Genomic DNA, 18,604 nt, shown 5'->3' with positions numbered 1-18,604 from the left:
ATACCCCCATTCAAACACAAATAACATAGTACATGCACTGACTCATAATTTTTCATCTCCAAACCGTTATCATTTCAAATAAACTGGGATTTATGTCAGACACACACATTATCAATCTAAATCATATCAGGGTGGAACTCTCAGAAATAAACTGGATTTTGTTGCAGACACTTACGCAATTTCCCACAATGCAACTGAAGGAACAAAGTTAAAAAAAAAAGTTCAGCATATATACTTACCTGGGATGAAAAGATGATTATTAGAAGTAATCCATTCAGTTATGAAACCAATATTCAATACACCAGTAACCTAATTCATGACTCTGCGACTGTATCATGTTTTGTAATGTTATATAAATCCTCATGCCCAGTAAAACACAAGGTCTTTAAATGTGACCTATACAGTATCAATGAAAATCATTAATGCAAGTTAAGCCTTGTGCACTTCACTGGTTTTATATTTACTGTCATTTAATGGCTGAGTCTTGGTCCTCAACAACATCACACTGTGGTTAAAATTGACACACATCACATGCTTTTTCTAAATCAAATATTCTGTCTATCTCCCAATCAAATGTTACCTAATTAACTTGGACATGATATGTATATCAAATCACTAGTTAATTTTAATTGGGTTGGTAGAACACTTTTCCACCCTTAGGTACACTTTCAATTCAAAACTTTTATAAATGGCTCTGTAACAGGAAATTGACCAATTCAGCCTCCAAAGTAAAAGAGAGATCTGCAAATCAAAAAGCTTTGTAAAAGCCAACCGTTTCTCTTACATTTTGAGCCATATAAACTCTCATGCATCATGACAAAATTAACCTAAATCATTATCTTTTTTTAGTTCCTAGCTGTTTCCTATAACACTGACGGAAATTTTAAGTGTGCAAGCTAAATGGGCAAGGGTGCTAAATTTCCCCAAGAAACATGCTGGTTTCCTATAAATGACTTCTCTTCATGACAATTAAATTTTTTTTTAGTGTTTGAACTTCACACTAAAAACAAATGTAGTTTCATCATTTAATTAAACAACTTTTTCTTTCAGTTGGCATAGAGTTCATCATCCATGACAGCATCCATTTACATGATAAAATTCTTCCATAAGAATGCCACTCACCCCCTCTAGCATTTAACAAGAATGAAGTCCTATAACCTTTGACCTAACAAGTGAAAAATTCTGTCTTATCATGAAGTATCCAACTGTTTCCTCTGATCAGGACAACATATGTCCAAGAAATGTTCAAACTTAAACTAACTAAAGGTACATACATGTACACATGCTCCAATTTTTATGTTCGATTCTAGTACAGATATCAATATTCTGGTATTCTATGAATAAAATGAAAAAAAAAAAAAACTCTACTAAATATAAATACAAATCAACTATGGCTGTACAGATATACATGTAAAAGATAATACATGTAATTTCAAAATACAGCCTGTCTTTTTTAATACACGAGCTGTCTTTCTGAGGTGGGATGTGGGACTTTCATGAGCCGCGCAGTGGCGAGTGACCAGCCCCGTATCTAACACAATAGACCATTTTAATTTTGTATCTTAAATATATTTAAAACACTTTTTATACGAAATAATGAATGTCTATTGTCATATAAGACGGTACTGGCAAAGGCGACCAAACAGACAAATCCAGGTATATGGGATATGCCTTAAGGAGGAATGCTACACCAGAGAAATCTGATGTAGATGAAATGTGGAGGATATGTACAACAATATTTTGAAGTTGAAAATTTTCAATCTTACTTTATTTTGTCAAAAAACACAGTTTTAGTAGAAGGTAATCTAAAAAAAATTTAAAACCCCTGATGGACTCAAACCTGTGACCTGCAGTGCAGCAGTTGGTATGCCAACTTACTGAGCTGTTCGGTTAGGTATTTAAATCGAAACGGAAAAGTCAAATATTGCAGATATTGATTTTTTCATCCATGTTTTAAAAGGAAATCAGCCATTATGACGATGTAGAGTACCTCCTTAACATTGTTTTAAAACAGGTGTTTAAAGTTTTTGGATGAAAATCTCATCATTGAACCCCATGCAATTTGATAATTTTGTACTTAATATTGTTGCGATAACTATACGCATGCACGTTAAAAAGATTTGTCATGTGTGTGCATTTAATATTTCGGATCGTAGATTCATAGGTGACTGGTTTCAAAATTTCAACTAAAACCACTGTTTCTCAGTTCTTTGGATTTGGAAAAAGCAACGTTTTTACGTGAAGTAATTCCGATGCTCAGTAATATTAGTACATTGATATTCCATGAAAATTATCGCGTTATATTAATCCGCCCCTATACTTTTTCTCCTTCCACCGGATTCTGGATTTATATGATGTGTATTAAAAGTGGAATTCCTGAAAATATCGCTATTAATTGAGAAGCTGAAGGATTAATTAGAGATTCCTGTTTACAGGCCTTCTTATTCCTATTCTACAGTCAATGAACACTATTTCAAAACTTAACCAATGCCATCATTTTCTTTCCGATCACGTGAAGAAAGCGCATGCAATGCATACATAAATACAAATAAGGCCAACCAAAGATGTCCGAAAGTTAGAATAGTCAAGAACGAACTTAAAATTTCGATGTATTTCTTTTGAAAATCTGGGGTGAAATTAAATAGTTATTATACATTGCTATCATATAGATACATTAACCATGTTAGTTTGGAAACGATTTAGTATCTTTTAAAATTATTAGTACGCATGTACCTGTAAGTTCCTAAATAGCATTTTGTTACAAACATTTCCTTGGTAATCAAGATCTCCCCTTCAAAAGGTAAAAATATGATCCACTCAAAAGAGCTTGGAGAATGACAGAGACCGGCAGCACTGCCTTGGTTACATAGACTAGCTGTTTGTTTCATTGTACCATACTAAATGTGTAAACAGGTAGTGAAAAGGAAATAACACAATCTGACATCCATATTCATATTAGGCATCCAATGTCTTTGGTTCACATCATCAGCATGTTTGGTGGGAGTTCATTTACTGACCTATTCAGGAACTACAGACTTGAAACATTCTTCTTAACCATGCATCATTTCAAATTAATTACAATAATGAATATTGCTAATTAGCACATCATCAATACAAATTACTGAACACTAGGAGATCATCTTCCTTCTCCCATTACTTCATTAACCCCGACCTTTTTGTCAGAGCATCCTTGACCCCACATTGTTCACATGTTTGCAGTGATGAATTCATCTAAAGAAACCAAAATCATGATACAAGATATGACGTACATCACATGTTCCTAACCTTTCTGATCTTTACCATAAAAAAAACATGACAATTCTGTCGTGCGGACATCGGTGGTTCACTGTTGCTCAGGTGTTCGACACAGTACATAAAGCAGGTCATAACGAGGATTTCGGGGTTAAATACAATAAATCAACGAAGATAAAAGTTCAGTAGGTAAACCCTATTGAATAAATAGTCCAAGACTTGATCATGGTGCATTAATGAACATATAAAGCATGGAAAAATTACTGCATTGGAATGATTCTGCCCAAGTTGTGGACTGGAGATATTTCTTCAAGTACATGTAGATTGGACAGCATTTTAGTCCTCTCAACATCCAGGAAAGTTTAACAAGAGGTCTGCAAAGGGGGCATGATCAGACTTCTTGCAATACTGATTTATCTAAATTTTTCATCCACCAACTCTTTCCTCTGATCTCAACTTGAGCATCATGCATACAATGGCTTTCTGCATGTGTCATTGAAATAGCTAGGATTCAAATTACAATCAACTGAAGACAAGGAATCTAATCAATTGAGATTGGAAAGTTGAATCTTTAAACTATGCAAGGTAGCAATCTGGCAAGTTTTGTAACAAGAGCAACACTAAAACTGCAAAATAAACCTGTCCTATGTACTCAGAAATGTAGTGATCAACGAAAGGATTCATTGATCAAAAATGGCCCTGACAGTGTGTTCTTTAGGCACTTTTCTCCAGATAGTATGAATAAAATGTTAGTTCTAAGACGGCTTTGTTAAACATCAAATTGAAGAAAGATTTTGCCCCGAAACAACATTATTACTTATACTTGGCCCCAACACCATGGGGAACATGTGCATCAAGTTTGATGACCCTAGCCTTATTAGTACTGTATTTCCTTCATGATTAACTAAAAAATGTACAGTGGCCTCTGGGTATATTCATTAATGCGATGGACATCATTTTATATCTCGTTATAACTGATACTCAGTATATCCAAAGTCAGCATTTTCAAATCAGACGGTCGATTGGTACTTTGATATATATTGTACAAAGCTGACGGTCGATTGGTACTTTGATATATATTGTACAAAGCTGATGGTCGATTGGTACTTTGATATATATTGTACATGGGTCTATCTATGAACATGAACTCATCTGAAATAATATTTAAAAAATCAAGAAATGTATTTTTTAATCAAGAAACTTTGATAAAAAACAAACGAGTTAAATAATTCATTCAAACAACACTTGTGTACAATGCACATATTTAAGGATACTGAATGCAATCAAACATGAATACATCAGCCTCTCTGGGATCATCACAAACTTTTAGATGAAGAGCCGCTTTGATTACTTTTTCTGGTGGTTTTTCATAAGATTATTTAAATCTTGTACAGTCTCATCAGTTTCTTTTCATCCCTTCTCAGTAAACTAAAGGTTATGTAATACCGCTACCATGTGAAATACTTCATGGTAGAAATTTCTCGACTCTCTAGTTAGTACATCGTCACAATCTATATAACTGTTTCCCTTTCTTCATCCTATTCAGTTTTAATTTCACCCTGCACTTTATTGATAGTATCAGTATTCTCTGTTGAAATGTTAAACTGTGAATTGTAAATCAGTGCTGCTATAATCTATGGCTTCACATGCCATCCATAGTAAGTTCCATAAGATCATCATCTGAAGTCATGATCTACGAGTTCATCAAAAATTTTCATTACTTCATTTTCTTTGCAAGAACTTTTGTCTTATAAAGCTAAAATTGGACCAGCAATAGGAATGTTCCTACTTCTTGCCATCACAAACCATGTATTCTAGTGTAGCAGAGAAATCATCCCATCCAAATGGTTTTCCATTCTAGCCCCCCCCCCCCCCCCGAGCCGAAATGTTATTTTCGAAAATCACATCAAAATGATGGTGCTAAATGTAGTTGATACTAATTCCGAATATTTTGCAACTTCACTTTTTGTTTTTAATACCTATTCAACTTTGTAAACTTTTTCTGGTTAAATTGTTTATTTTGAAATGGCCTTTCTTTTCTTAACAGCCATGCCTATATTGCTATAAAACAACTCATTATTTCTGAATACACTTTACTACATTGTCATCATGTAAAATTGTATACACATATCTATGATAATTACTGTTTTCTACCTGGGACTAGCAAGTGCAATTAACCATGCCACGAGTGCCTCGTTATATCCAGCGATGCTTTTTACTAACCAGCACAGATTTTGACCTCATTGTTCTAAACGATCTTGATTTATCTAACATTTTTATAAAGGAAATATCAAAGAAATTAGTTAAGGACAAAAAAAATCCTCTTTGTTTTAAGGTAGATAATTACACTAAAATTTTATTTAATGGCTTGTTAAAACACCTTATCACCATTGAAAGAGTGATACAAGCTCTCAATCATTTTATATGAATTTTTTTGTGATTTTCCCCGGAATCATTAAAAAGGTGTTTTGTTTACAAATAAGAGATTCTATTAATTGAGTCCAAATTTTGCTGTTATTTGGTGCATGATATGAATATCTAATAAAACATGCCCAAAAGATTGAAATACATGTTTAAACATTCAAAGTTTTAGAAAAAAATATTTATGAAAATTGAAAATGTTATTTGTTAATATCTTTTAAGTCTACATATAAAATTTTCAAAAAACATGTCAGTTAGAAAAAAGATTTATCAGAGAAATATATCATAAAAAGAAATTGAAACGAAATGACCAAATTTTAGATATAATCACTATATATTCAAACTGGAAGCAAAAGTACTGATTCCGATCAAAATTGATAGAAATGACTGAAATAATCATATTGTTGTTAATTGTATACACTGTTCATCAACACATTAGTTGAACCGCCGCAGTGGCCGAGAGGTTAGAGCGTTCGCCCCGCATGCGGTAGGCCGGGGTTCGAATCCTGGCCACGACAGACCCAAGTCGTTAAAACGGGTAGTGACAGTTCCATCGCCAAACACTCGGCAGCTGGTGTGATTGTCATGGGTCATCAGAGATGACCTTAGAAACGAAATATCCCGTGTCACAGTAGGTGTGACACACTAAAGAACTCTCACTGCTCAATGGCCGTAAGCGCCGAGCATAGCCCTAAATTTGAAGGCCTTCATAGGTCTTGGTGACGTCTCCATATGAGTGAAAAATTCTCGAGCGAGACGTTAAGCAAAATACAATCAATCATCCTTTATAAAGTCATTTTATTTGTAAACCCTTTTACATCAAGAGAATGTGGTTTTCTGATTACAGTGTTCTCTATGGCTACTTTTATATATATATTTCCGATCGGGCTTGGTTCAAATTAGAAAATTCATCATATATCTGAATTTTGACCATTTCATTTCAATTCCTTTTTTAAATATATTTCTCTTATATATCTTTTTTCTAAATGACCTGTTTTTTTGAAGATTTTATCCGTAGATTTTAATAAGTTACGTTCTCAATTTTTATAAATATTTTTTTATTTAAAAAATTAGATATCTATCTGAGTTGGTTCAAGGCATATTTCTTAGATATTCATATCATGCACCAAATCACAGTGAAATTTGGACTCTAGAATCTCTTATTTGCAAACAAAACACCTTTTTTATCATTCCAGGAAAAATCACAAATGATTCATATAAAATGATTGAGAGCTTGCATCACTCTTTCGATGGTGGAATCATACTTCATAAGAGGTGTTTTAACGAGGCATTAAATAAAATTTTAGTGTAATGTCAGCTACCTTAATTGCATGGTACCTTTAATATTTGTGCTCACTATACTCAAAGGCCATTGTATGACCTTGATCTTTGACCATGAAATAACATGCATAAATCTCCCTCTGACCATGAGGAATATGTGTTTTAAGTTTGATTATCCTTAGCTTTATTAATAATGTAACCTGTCTATAATGGATGAATAGAATATTATAGGTATATTAATGTTTGATCATCCTTGCCTTATTTGTTGTTTTGTACTGTTTGTTGTTTTCTGCCTGTAATACTACCCATGTTAAGTTTGACCTTGACCTTGAGAAAACAATAAGGCTTCTTCTCTAATCATTGGATACATGTGTACCAAATTTGATGAACCTTTATAAGTATACTTTTTAATATGACACACAAGATGCTGACAGAGGACAAGCAGACAAATGTCATACCATAATATTTACATTTCCAATGATTTTGCCTTTGATATCTTTACTGATAGCCATATCGGTCATGGTAGCTCAAGGTTACTTGTTTTACTTCGTAACTATGAAGTTTCAACTTTGAATCCTGTTCATGCCACTGTTCATGTCACAGCAGTATGAAACATAAGATAGTGATTGCTCCTTCGCCAAATGCTCAAGGCATTTGGAATCGAAAATCCCAGGTCTTTTGGACATGACCTAAATAAACAGAGGTTCCCTGTCTCCGTAAGCATTGGCATGTTAAAGAACCTACAATCCTGAGCACTAAGCATAATGTCTAAATTTGTGGTAGTTCATCCACTGTATAGCTGGCGACATCTCAATATAAATGAAAATTTTTCGACAGGACATAAAACAAACAACCATTTTCTCATGAATGCACTGCAATTGTGAACGAGTGCATAAATCTTGATAAATATAGCATGTCTATTTCATTGCCTGGGAATACCGACAGAAATGAAAGTCAATGTAAATATCAAATATGATTACGACCTGTCAATGGTGGATACATAAAAATTGGGTTCTGAAAAGGGCAAACAAATGAACCGAACATGCCAATGCACAGGGTAGACAATTCCCCACCACATCTCTGTTGCATGGAGGTAATTTTCTCGCAATGCTCTCACACATCTCATAGTCATCATTAAGACATTGAGATTTACACAATACTATATATACTGTATTATAAATTCAGTTTCACAAAAAATAAAACCTGATAAAGCTCATTATAAACAAAGAAAATGATTGATTTAGTATTAGCTAAATAATCTAATTACATGCATTTCAAAAAGCATTACAAGAATTTCTTGCTGAATCAATAGCTAAACAATCCCTTCCTTTTAAAAAATTCCTAACAGCAAATAAATGAAAGCTTAAAGTATACAATATGAAGAAATACTATGCAGACAAATCTATTTTATGAATTCTAATAGACTCTTGTCATGTAGAACTTCTGAGAGTGAAGGCAATGACGTAAATAAACGGCAGTGTGTAAAAAATGAACAATAAACCAGTATTGATTCTTCGAACCTTATCACTAGGATAAAGGCTCTGATAATTAGACTGCATACATTTTACCCCCCAGTAGCTCAATCCTGCAGTGTATTTTTTTTAACTGAGTATAATGTACAATACGTCAGTTCAATTTATTTATGCTGAAATAGTTTAATACATTCTACCTGGGTGCAGTGGGTGATTCAGATCTGCCTTCCCATATTCTCTTTAAACAGAATAATTTTAAAGCTTCACAGGGCATCTTGATGGACATTTGATGCACAGTGAATCAATTGCTCCATTTCAAATAATGTTTTTAAATGCTGGATTAATGAACAGAGGTTCCATGGCCCACATCACTATACTGCATCTTGAGAAAAATTTTATTGGTGAATTTTCCTTGCTGTAATTCCTAAGTTAAATCTGGCCCCACCCCAAACACAGGGATTAACGAAGGAATAAACAAACCTAAATCCATACTATTTCATGCATTGTACCCTTGTGGTTGAAGTTGACTTGAGAAGATTTCTGAAAAAAATTTCTTGCACTTTTTGTGTATATTCAATAATTTTTATACAAGTCCTTGAACCACTTTTATGTCCTTGAATCACTATTATATGCCCTGAAACCACTATAATGTCCTTGAACCTCTATTATGTCCTTGAACCACTATTATGACCCTGCCCTGGTCATGGGCACCAAAATGTGTCAAATATAATACATTATATAATGAAGTTCACATTTTGACATACATTGACTGGTCGCAGTAGCTCAGTGGTAGAATGTTCTCTCTGTAACCAGGAAGTCATGAGTTTGAGCCCCGCTCATGCAATGGCCACCTGAGACGTTAAAATAGGTAGGATGGTTCCTTCGCCAAATGCTCAGCATTTAGAAGTGAGAATCACGGGTCTTTCGGATATGACCTTAAAAGAGGCCCTTCATTTTATCAAACTTCAATCTCATTTTACTTAAGGATGCTTTGTATGAAGTTTAGCTGTAACTAGCCAAATGATTTTTGAGAAGAGGTTGAAATGTCAGACACACAAATATGAGCTTAACTTTTGTATCAATTTTTGGGTTTTGTTTTTACTTTTTTTTTTCTAAATCATTGCATGAATTTACAGAATACACTGTCTAACAGCTGATCTAAGCTTAATTTTGATTCATCTACAGTACATGTAGATCAGTTACTAGAATCACATCATAATGAAAAATAATTATTTTTTTTATTGAAAAATCATTAAGGACCACATTTGAACAAGCACTTTTTTATTTGCGTATTTCATGCCTTAATTAACTTTATTCATTTAGCATGCTTGATAATTCAGGGTTTGACATTTACTTTCTTGAGCACTAGACCAGTCGGGCTACTTCAAATGATTTTTACTAGACCTGACCTTACATCCACTAGCCCTGACAAACTTTCCAGAGAAAAGAAACCCTGATGGTTTCTCCATATTTAAGTACATGTACTTAATTCAAATGACAAACATTAAGTTTAAACTAAAACGTACTTAATTGTCTCAAAAACATCTTTAGTCTCGTCATTCAATTTGATGCTTTTATTTTCAAACGCATTTTTTGTTAGAATAAAATGACCTCAACATCTTTTTCAAAATTTCTTTTTCATAAGCCCTGCTTTGTTTCTTCCCAATCTACTCCTTTTTTTTTCTCTCGGAACATCCTTCCTTGAGGACGAGAAGTCGACACATTCCCGCACATGTGTCAACAACGAAAAATGGCTATTTACGATTTAATTTATTCATTTGATAGACAAGTTCTTATATTCAATTAAAATAAACTGTTTTTTTTTATTCAAATGAAAATAAAACAGTTTATATCTATTTATCCGAAATATAACTTTACACCCATTAACAAAGAGTAAATGTCGTAAAATATCACTTATAGATTAGAACTAAAAATAGAGATTTTGTCATCACGCGGTTCAAAATTGCTCGCCAACTCTTTACAGTTATTTTTTAAGTTAAAAATAAGATATCTTATGGTTTAAAATAAAGTTTCTTGTTTATTTTTTCAACACGACCAGTCGGACTAGTGAATCGACATTTTACCCGACCGGACCTATCATTTAGTAGACTCGGTCGGTCGGACGTGCCTTAGTGTCAAACCCTGTAATTAAACAAATACATGTAGCTCTTATACATGTACTTAAAAAAAGGTTTACATGAAAAAAAAATCAGTTTAATAAAATCTTGATATTTAATGCATTCTGAATTTTATAAAATATGATCAGTTGCATATCATTTTTCTAAATCATAATATGCAAAGAGTTCAAGAATCAGGACAAAGAAATTCAGCTAGGATACCAATTATAACATTATGACCATTCTGGAAGTCACAATAAATCTTTCCTCTTTTTGAAAAATAGAAGTAAACAAAAAAGTCAGAAAGCAAAAAGAAAATAGAAAAAGATCAAGTTTTCATAATGAACAACAAATCTAAATGTCTTTGCCAAACATTAAAGATATCTCTTAAACTAATGAGCAACCAACCACTGAAGCGCTCATCAAAGAAACCATCAAAATATGAAATGGCAATGGATTTGTCACATTCTCTGGGGACTTAACTGAACAATACCATGAAGGAAGTGAGGTACAGTACTGGTATCCTCATTGCAAAAGAAGAAAATATCTTCAAGTAAAAGTATGGAAAACACACAAATAGAGAGTTGTGAAAAAAGACCCTATGCTCTGTTTAAACGGGAAAAAATAAGCTGAACGCTTTAAGTGAGAAGTTCATGTACATCAATATATCCTGATTCATCACCAGAAAATTGAATATGACCAGGATTGAGAAATACAAATATTTTCCATGCTTGGCTCAAATTCATCCACAGATCAGATCTTGATAATACACCAAAGTTCATCACTTCCAATCCAATTCCTCCTATTTGTCATTCAGGCAATCACTCTTCAGAGACTTGAACAACAAAATCATATCCTACTTTAAAGCCTTCTGAAGACTACAGGGGTCAAAAGTTCATAAAGTACTAATGTTCCAGTTAAAGATTATTTCAGAATTTTCCTATGTAGATGGTAGATTAGTGCCTAAACTAGAACTAGGTTCAGATAACATATATGCAAGAAAGTTTTACATTTGAATATGTACCGGTATGTACTTGTAATTTTGTATATTCCCGATTTCAAATACATTTATTCACTGGGGTGTAACACTATGGTTGAGATGCATCACGATATATCATGACATATTGCAATACATTATGATCATACAGTGTACACTTGGATATGTATTAAAATTTGAGACATACTGTTTTAATAAAAGTTAAAAGTACATATTTAATAAATTCTTTTACCTAAAATCTATTTGCTCCTGACATTTCTGCACTGAATGACAAAAATTTCATGCTTTAGTTCTTTAGTTTTATCCAAAAGTGGTTCCATACTTTGCTTTTAGCATTTTTACTATATGCATGTAATTGTATTCAGACAATATTCTGCCACCATCTTTTGTATAGAATGTTGTAAGGGGGCCGTACAAATGTTTAATTCTTAACAAACATCTTTGTCTAATAAAGGAACCAATATGAGAGATTTTATATCATCTAATATCAATGGAAAATGATATATATCACACATTAACATATCAGAAATAAAGTGCACCACTAGCGGGTACATGATACACTCACTGTCCCATCTGGAATTACATGGACAATTGATGCATATATCTATGTTTGCACACACCGAGATCCATCAGCAGACCCGGTCTGATGGAGCTAGGCCTTACAGTATGCAAGATATGATCTGGACAGAATTGGAATAGTCATAGCTATGAAATTCCAAAATGATGCCAGTGACCTACTTTGTGTCACGACACATCTTCCCCCAGAGATGCAGCAACTTGAAGATCCTAGCTATATGCCCGATACAGTGTGCAAGAAATGATCCCAGCCAAATGTGAGTGTGTATAGTTCTCATAAAATTCCAGAAGGTCACAGTGGTCTTACTTTGGGGTCACAACACATACCCCCCCCCCCCCCTCCCTCCAGGTGCATCAGCTGACCAGTTCTGATAGTTAGTCCTAAAAACCTCACAGTGTGAAAAATATGCCTCCACACCATAATACGACCATCAAAAGACAGGTGAATAAAAACTAGTAGCTTTATTTTGTATTATGATATAATACAAAATTTTAATATATATTGCAATATATTGATTACAGTGTATATATACCAATACATTGTTACATACACCCTTTATAATATTTATTAAAGCACCTATAGCTATGCAGTACATACTACATGTCAGACAAGTAGATATAAATGAGGTTGGTTGAATTCTTTAGCTGAGGTGACCAGACATCAAACATGGAATCACAATCACAATTAACCAATAAATATATTTCTACATTTAATAGGCACAAATTAATTGTGCTGTCATAATCAAGCAATATGTGATTCAAATTAATTTTCTGAGTTTCAAATTTTACTTAGCAAGTCTTAGATGCAAGGTGAAGATAACGAACAGTGATCAATCTCAGAACTCCTCCAAGCATATGAGATAATATCCCCCCCCCCTTTTTTTTTTTGGCTACATATCTTTATTTTCTCTCCAGATAGATTTTATAAAGTGTACCCAACCTTTTACTGAGGCAAAAATAAGTGTTTCCAGTAACATGCCCCATCCCCCCCCCCCCCCCTCTCTCTCTCTCCCAAAAAGGGCAGGTAGGTCGGTTATCTTTTTTTCCCCTTTAACTTTTTATATTGTGAATTAATTCATATGTCAATTCAATATATCCCTGTGAGCTCGAAATAAAAGACACCACAGAGTTGTCCATGTCTGCTTCATACTTAGATATTTCATTGAAAGTACACATTAACAGCAAACTGACAACTCAACTGTATGACAAACGGGATGATTTCAGCTTCTCCCATCATCAACTTGATGACTTCAATCGAGACTGTTGAAACCCCTGTACCATCAACTTGTTTGTCAGTAGCTTGCCTCGATTTAAAAACTGACTATACGCAGAACAAGCTCTTGCGTATCGAATCAGTTGAGAGATATAAACACCATATGCAGGTGATAATGGAATAGGCTACAATTAAAAATATTTTTGTTTCCCCTTACCCTACCTCACTTTTTGGAAGTGAGATAGAGAAGATAGTAGATAATGAGATAGAGAAGATAGTAGATAATGAGATAGAGGAGATAGTAGATAATGAGATAGAGGAGATAGTAGATAATGAGTTAGAGAAGATAGTAGATAATGAGATAGAGAAGATAGTAGATAATGAGATAGAGGAGATAGTAGATAATGAGATAGAGGAGATAGTAGAGTTAGAGGAGATAGTAGATAATGAGTTAGAGGAGATAGTAGATAATGAGTTAGAGAAGATAGTAGATAATGAGATAGAGGAGATAGTAGATAATGAGTTAGAGGAGATAGTAGATAATGAGATAGAGGAGATAGTAGATAATGAGACAGAGAAGATAGCATATAATAAGTTAGAGGAGATAGTAGATAATAAGTTAGAGAAGATAGTAGATAATGAGATAGAGGAGATAGTAGATAATGAGATAGAGGAGATAGTAGATAATGAGATAGAGGAGATAGTAGATAATGAGATAGAGGATATAGTAGATAATGAGATAGAGGAGATAGTAGATAATAAGACAGAGAAGATAGTAGATAATGAGATAGAGGAGATAGTAGATAATGAGATAGAGGAGATAGTAGATAATGAGACAGAGAAGATAGTAGATAATGAGATAGAGAAGATAGTAGATAATGAGTTACAGGAGATAGTAGATAATGAGATAGAGGAGATAGTAGATAATGAGACAGAGAAGATAGCATATAATAAGTTAGAGGAGATAGTAGATAATAAGTTAGAGAAGATAGTAGATAATGAGATAGAGGAGATAGTAGATAATGAGATAGAGGAGATAGTAGATAATGAGATAGAGGAGATAGTAGATAATGAGACAGAGAAGATAGTAGATAATGAGATAGAGAAGATAGTAGATAATGAGATAGAGGAGATAGTAGATAATGAGTTAGAGGAGATAGTAGATAATGAGATAGAGAAGATAGTAGATAATGAGTTAGAGAAGATAGTAGATAATGAGTTAGAGGAGATAGTAGATAATGAGATAGAGAAGATAGCATATAATAAGTTAGAGGAGATAATAGATAATAAGTTAGAGAAGATAGTAGATAATGAGATAGAGGAGATAGTAGATAATAAGTTAGAGGAGATAGTAGATAATGAGATAGAGGAGATAGTAGATAATGAGATAGAGGAGATAGTAGATAATGAGATAGAGGAGATAGTAGATAATGAGATAGAGGAGATAGTAGATAATGAGTTAGAGGAGATAGTAGATAATAAGACAGAGAAGATAGTAGATAATGAGATAGAGAAGATAGTAGATAATGAGATAGAGGAGATAGTAGATAATGAGATAGAGGAGATAGTAGATAATGAGATAGAGGAGATAGTAGATAATGAGATAGAGGAGATAGTAGATAATGAGTTAGAGGAGATAGTAGATAATAAGACAGAGAAGATAGTAGATAATGAGATAGAGAAGATAGTAGATAATGAGATAGAGGAGATAGTAGATAATGAGATAGAGGAGATAGTAGATAATGAGACAGAGAAGATAGTAGATAATGAGTTAGAGGAGATAGTAGATAATGAGATAGAGGAGATAGTAGATAATGAGACAGAGAAGATAGCATATAATAAGTTAGAGGAGATAGTAGATAATAAGTTAGAGAAGATAGTAGATAATGAGATAGAGGAGATAGTAGATAATGAGATAGAGGAGATAGTAGATAATGAGATAGAGGAGATAGTAGATAATGAGACAGAGAAGATAGTAGATAATGAGATAGAGAAGATAGTAGATACTGAGATAGAGGAGATAGTAGATAATGAGTTAGAGGAGATAGTAGATAATGAGATAGATAAGATAGTAGATAATGAGATAGAGAAGATAGTAGATCATGAGTTAGAGAAGATAGTAGATAATGAGATAGAGAAGATAGTAGATAATGAGATAGAGAAGATAGCATATAATAAGTTAGAGGAGATAGTAGATAATAAGTTAGAGAAGATAGTAGATAATGAGATAGAGGAGATAGTAAATAATGAGATAGAGGAGATAGTAGATAATGAGATAGAGAAGATAGTAGATAATGAGTTAGAGAAGATAGTAGATAATGAGTTAGAGGAGATAGTAGATAATGAGATAGAGAAGATAGTAGATAATGAGATAAAGAAGATAGTAGATAATAAGTTAGAGGAGATAGTAGATAATAAGTTAGAGAAGATAGTAGATAATGAGATAGAGGAGATAGTAGATAATGAGATAGAGGAGATAGTAGATAATGAGATAGAGGAGATAGTAGATAATGAGACAGAGAAGATAGTAGATAATGAGATAGAGAAGATAGTAGATAATGAGATAGAGGAGATAGTAGATAATAAGTTAGAGGAGATAGTAGATAATGAGATAGAGGAGATAGTAGATAATGAGATAGAGGAGATAGTAGATAATGAGTTAGAGGAGATAGTAGATAATGAGATAGAGAAGATAGTAGATAATGAGATAGAGAAGATAGTAGATAATGAGTTAGAGAAGATAGTAGATAATGAGATAGAGAAGATAGTAGATAATGAGATAGAGAAGATAGTAGATAATGAGTTAGAGGAGATAGTAGATAATAAGTTAGAGGAGATAGTAGATAATAAGTTAGAGAAGATAGTAGATAATGAGATAGAGGAGATAGTAGGACGAGATAGCGAAGATAGTGGATAAGATAAAGTCAGAGGAGATAGTAGATAATGAGATAGAGTCAGTTGAAAAAAGAGAGCAAGAATGTGAGGCTACTGAAAATCATGATGAGTGAGAATGAAAGTGAGAGAGAAGAGACTATGAACAAAGAGAGCTGGAACGTGAAAAAATAATCATTACAATAAACTAAGTCCTAAAACAAATAATTTCTCTTCTTTTATTTTGTTTTACCAGTGATTGGTATACAATGTGGGCCCATAAACTTTTTAAAGTTCATGGCCCACATGACCTCTATGGTTTCAACTGTTAATCACAACATTATTACCAGAAACACAATTATTTTGCCTGAGCCTTAAAGTCCACACCGTAAATGCTGAGGACAATTTTGATTCAATTATGACATCACATCTGCTACCATAACTTAATGATTGTGATAACAAATAATAATGGACGTAAACAGTACCTCTGCTACCAAAAACATAAATAACTGTGTTTCTACAATTAGTAGTGCATATGATTTGAAAATATGTAATGAAAATGTTATTGACTGAACATCACGAATTATGCATACCCTCTGTCATGGCAAGGAAGCAGACCTCACAAGCTCAGTCTGCCTTTCTGCACAAAAAAATCAGCAGTGATTTTTCTACATTTTTAACAAGGGTCCTGTGGCTTTCAAATTGGGAAAAATTGTTGACATTTCAGTCAAATTGGGAAAAATCAATTTTATCGTAAATAAGTTTTAAAATCATATCAAACATTATATCATCTTTATTTTACACATGTATATAATTTTCTTTAACCTTCTAAAATTTTCATCTATTCTATCCAAATCATCATTCCCATAACTCTTTGTTAAGTCTTATGTATATAATTCACATCCAATGTTTATTTTTTTCAAATACGTTTTCCTTTCATAATTCTATTATTGGGAAAAATGCAAGTTAAATTGGGGAAAACTTGGCAATTTTTAGAAGGGGAAAGGACCGAAATTCGGACCCAAAATGGGCCTAAAAAAATCACTGATTGGCTGGGCATATTTCCTGATATTCAGTCAATAATCTGTAAATATTGGCCACAAATGTAGATAAAAAACCAATTTCAAAATTTCATTGGGATGTGAAATGTGATTGGTACAATGTATGTGATCTAATGTACTAAGATTTAGTCATATGACCAATTGGTCACATGCTACGTTCCAATGGGGGAAAAAAGAAGAAGCACTGCCCTCATTTTGTAGCTATGCAATGAAGTTATATTTCAATTACACAAATGTAAGTGTCCATATAATCAATACTTGCCATTCATCAAAATTTTGCAGTCCTTTTGTCTCCATACTTTATGATAACTTATTTCACTAATTCAAAGATTAGCTGCAGGTATCAACATCTAAAGCTATGAACAATGCTATATATATACAATTATACATGTATATAAATATGAAATTCATAAACTTCAAAATTTGCCATTCAATCCACCTAACTTTGATAATATTTAATATTAGAGAATGAATGATTGTATCATGAATAATTTATTCTCATCTGTGTTCTCAGCTAAATCAGACTGGAATACAGTTTAGAGTTTTAAGGATCACCCAGCAACTGAAATGAACATCACTACAAAATGTAAGAAAACATGTTTACTAATCATTGCACGAGTCTATGGTTGAAAGATTAAATGTTATTGATCTTTGCTTTAAGATTCAAACACTAAATGGTAACCATGAATGTAGATGACATTTCCAGTAAACATGGTAAACTTGTCACCTCTGAGCTTCACTTTCTTCATAACACTCAACTCACTGAATTACAAATTTGAACATAAAAACTATCCATTGTGAATTCAAGAGATGAAAAATAAGCATTAAAAAAAAAATCTGAGACATTTTGCATGTGTGCAAAATACACATCTAATCTGTAATGTTGTACAGTGTACAAACACATAACTGGTGAATGCACTACAAGAACTTGGTACTCTTCCAAATCAGACAGAAAATTGATAAAGTGAAAGAAAAGGTCAAAATGGGTTCTTGATTTCAATGATCAAGTTTTCAGGCATACTCAACTCTTTTGAATTATTTCAGATGGATTAGAAATATTTGGTGAAATTCATCTTTTTAATTTTGGTATATAACTGTAGATGTAAACCACATAGGTGAAGTATATATGATCTTTTGACCCCCAGGAGCTACTCTCTAGCCTATCACAATGGGCTTCAGTGTTCCTGACCATTAACATGTGTACAATACATGCATGCATATATATGTCACGATTTACAACAAGATATATCACCATCACTTGTCAAACAAGGCAGTAAGTTACTGTCCATGCAATCACTGACCTACACATTTACGACAAGAAAGGTCACCACCGGCTAATGTAG

General features: G+C 33.1%; 1 protein-coding gene across 10 annotated transcripts in view; it reads right to left on the bottom strand.

The window, feature by feature from the left end:
• The window catches only part of LOC125649797 (high affinity cAMP-specific and IBMX-insensitive 3',5'-cyclic phosphodiesterase 8B-like), a 124,546-nt gene that overhangs the window by 35,019 nt on the left and 70,923 nt on the right, over positions 1–18,604 (bottom strand). The window contains exon 1 of one of the 10 annotated variants that reach the window (XM_048877593.2): positions 240–1,356. The exons of the other annotated variants lie outside the window; for them this stretch is intronic. The gene's annotated coding sequence lies outside the window, so the exon portion shown is untranslated. Of the gene's footprint in view, positions 1–239; positions 1,357–18,604 lie in introns of those variants that run through there. 10 annotated transcript variants of the gene reach the window in all.

The sequence above is a fragment of the Ostrea edulis genome, chromosome 5, assembly GCF_947568905.1.
Source record: "Ostrea edulis chromosome 5, xbOstEdul1.1, whole genome shotgun sequence".
Lineage (NCBI taxonomy): Eukaryota > Metazoa > Mollusca > Bivalvia > Ostreida > Ostreidae > Ostrea > Ostrea edulis.
This window is presented reverse-complemented; position numbering and strand designations above follow the sequence as displayed.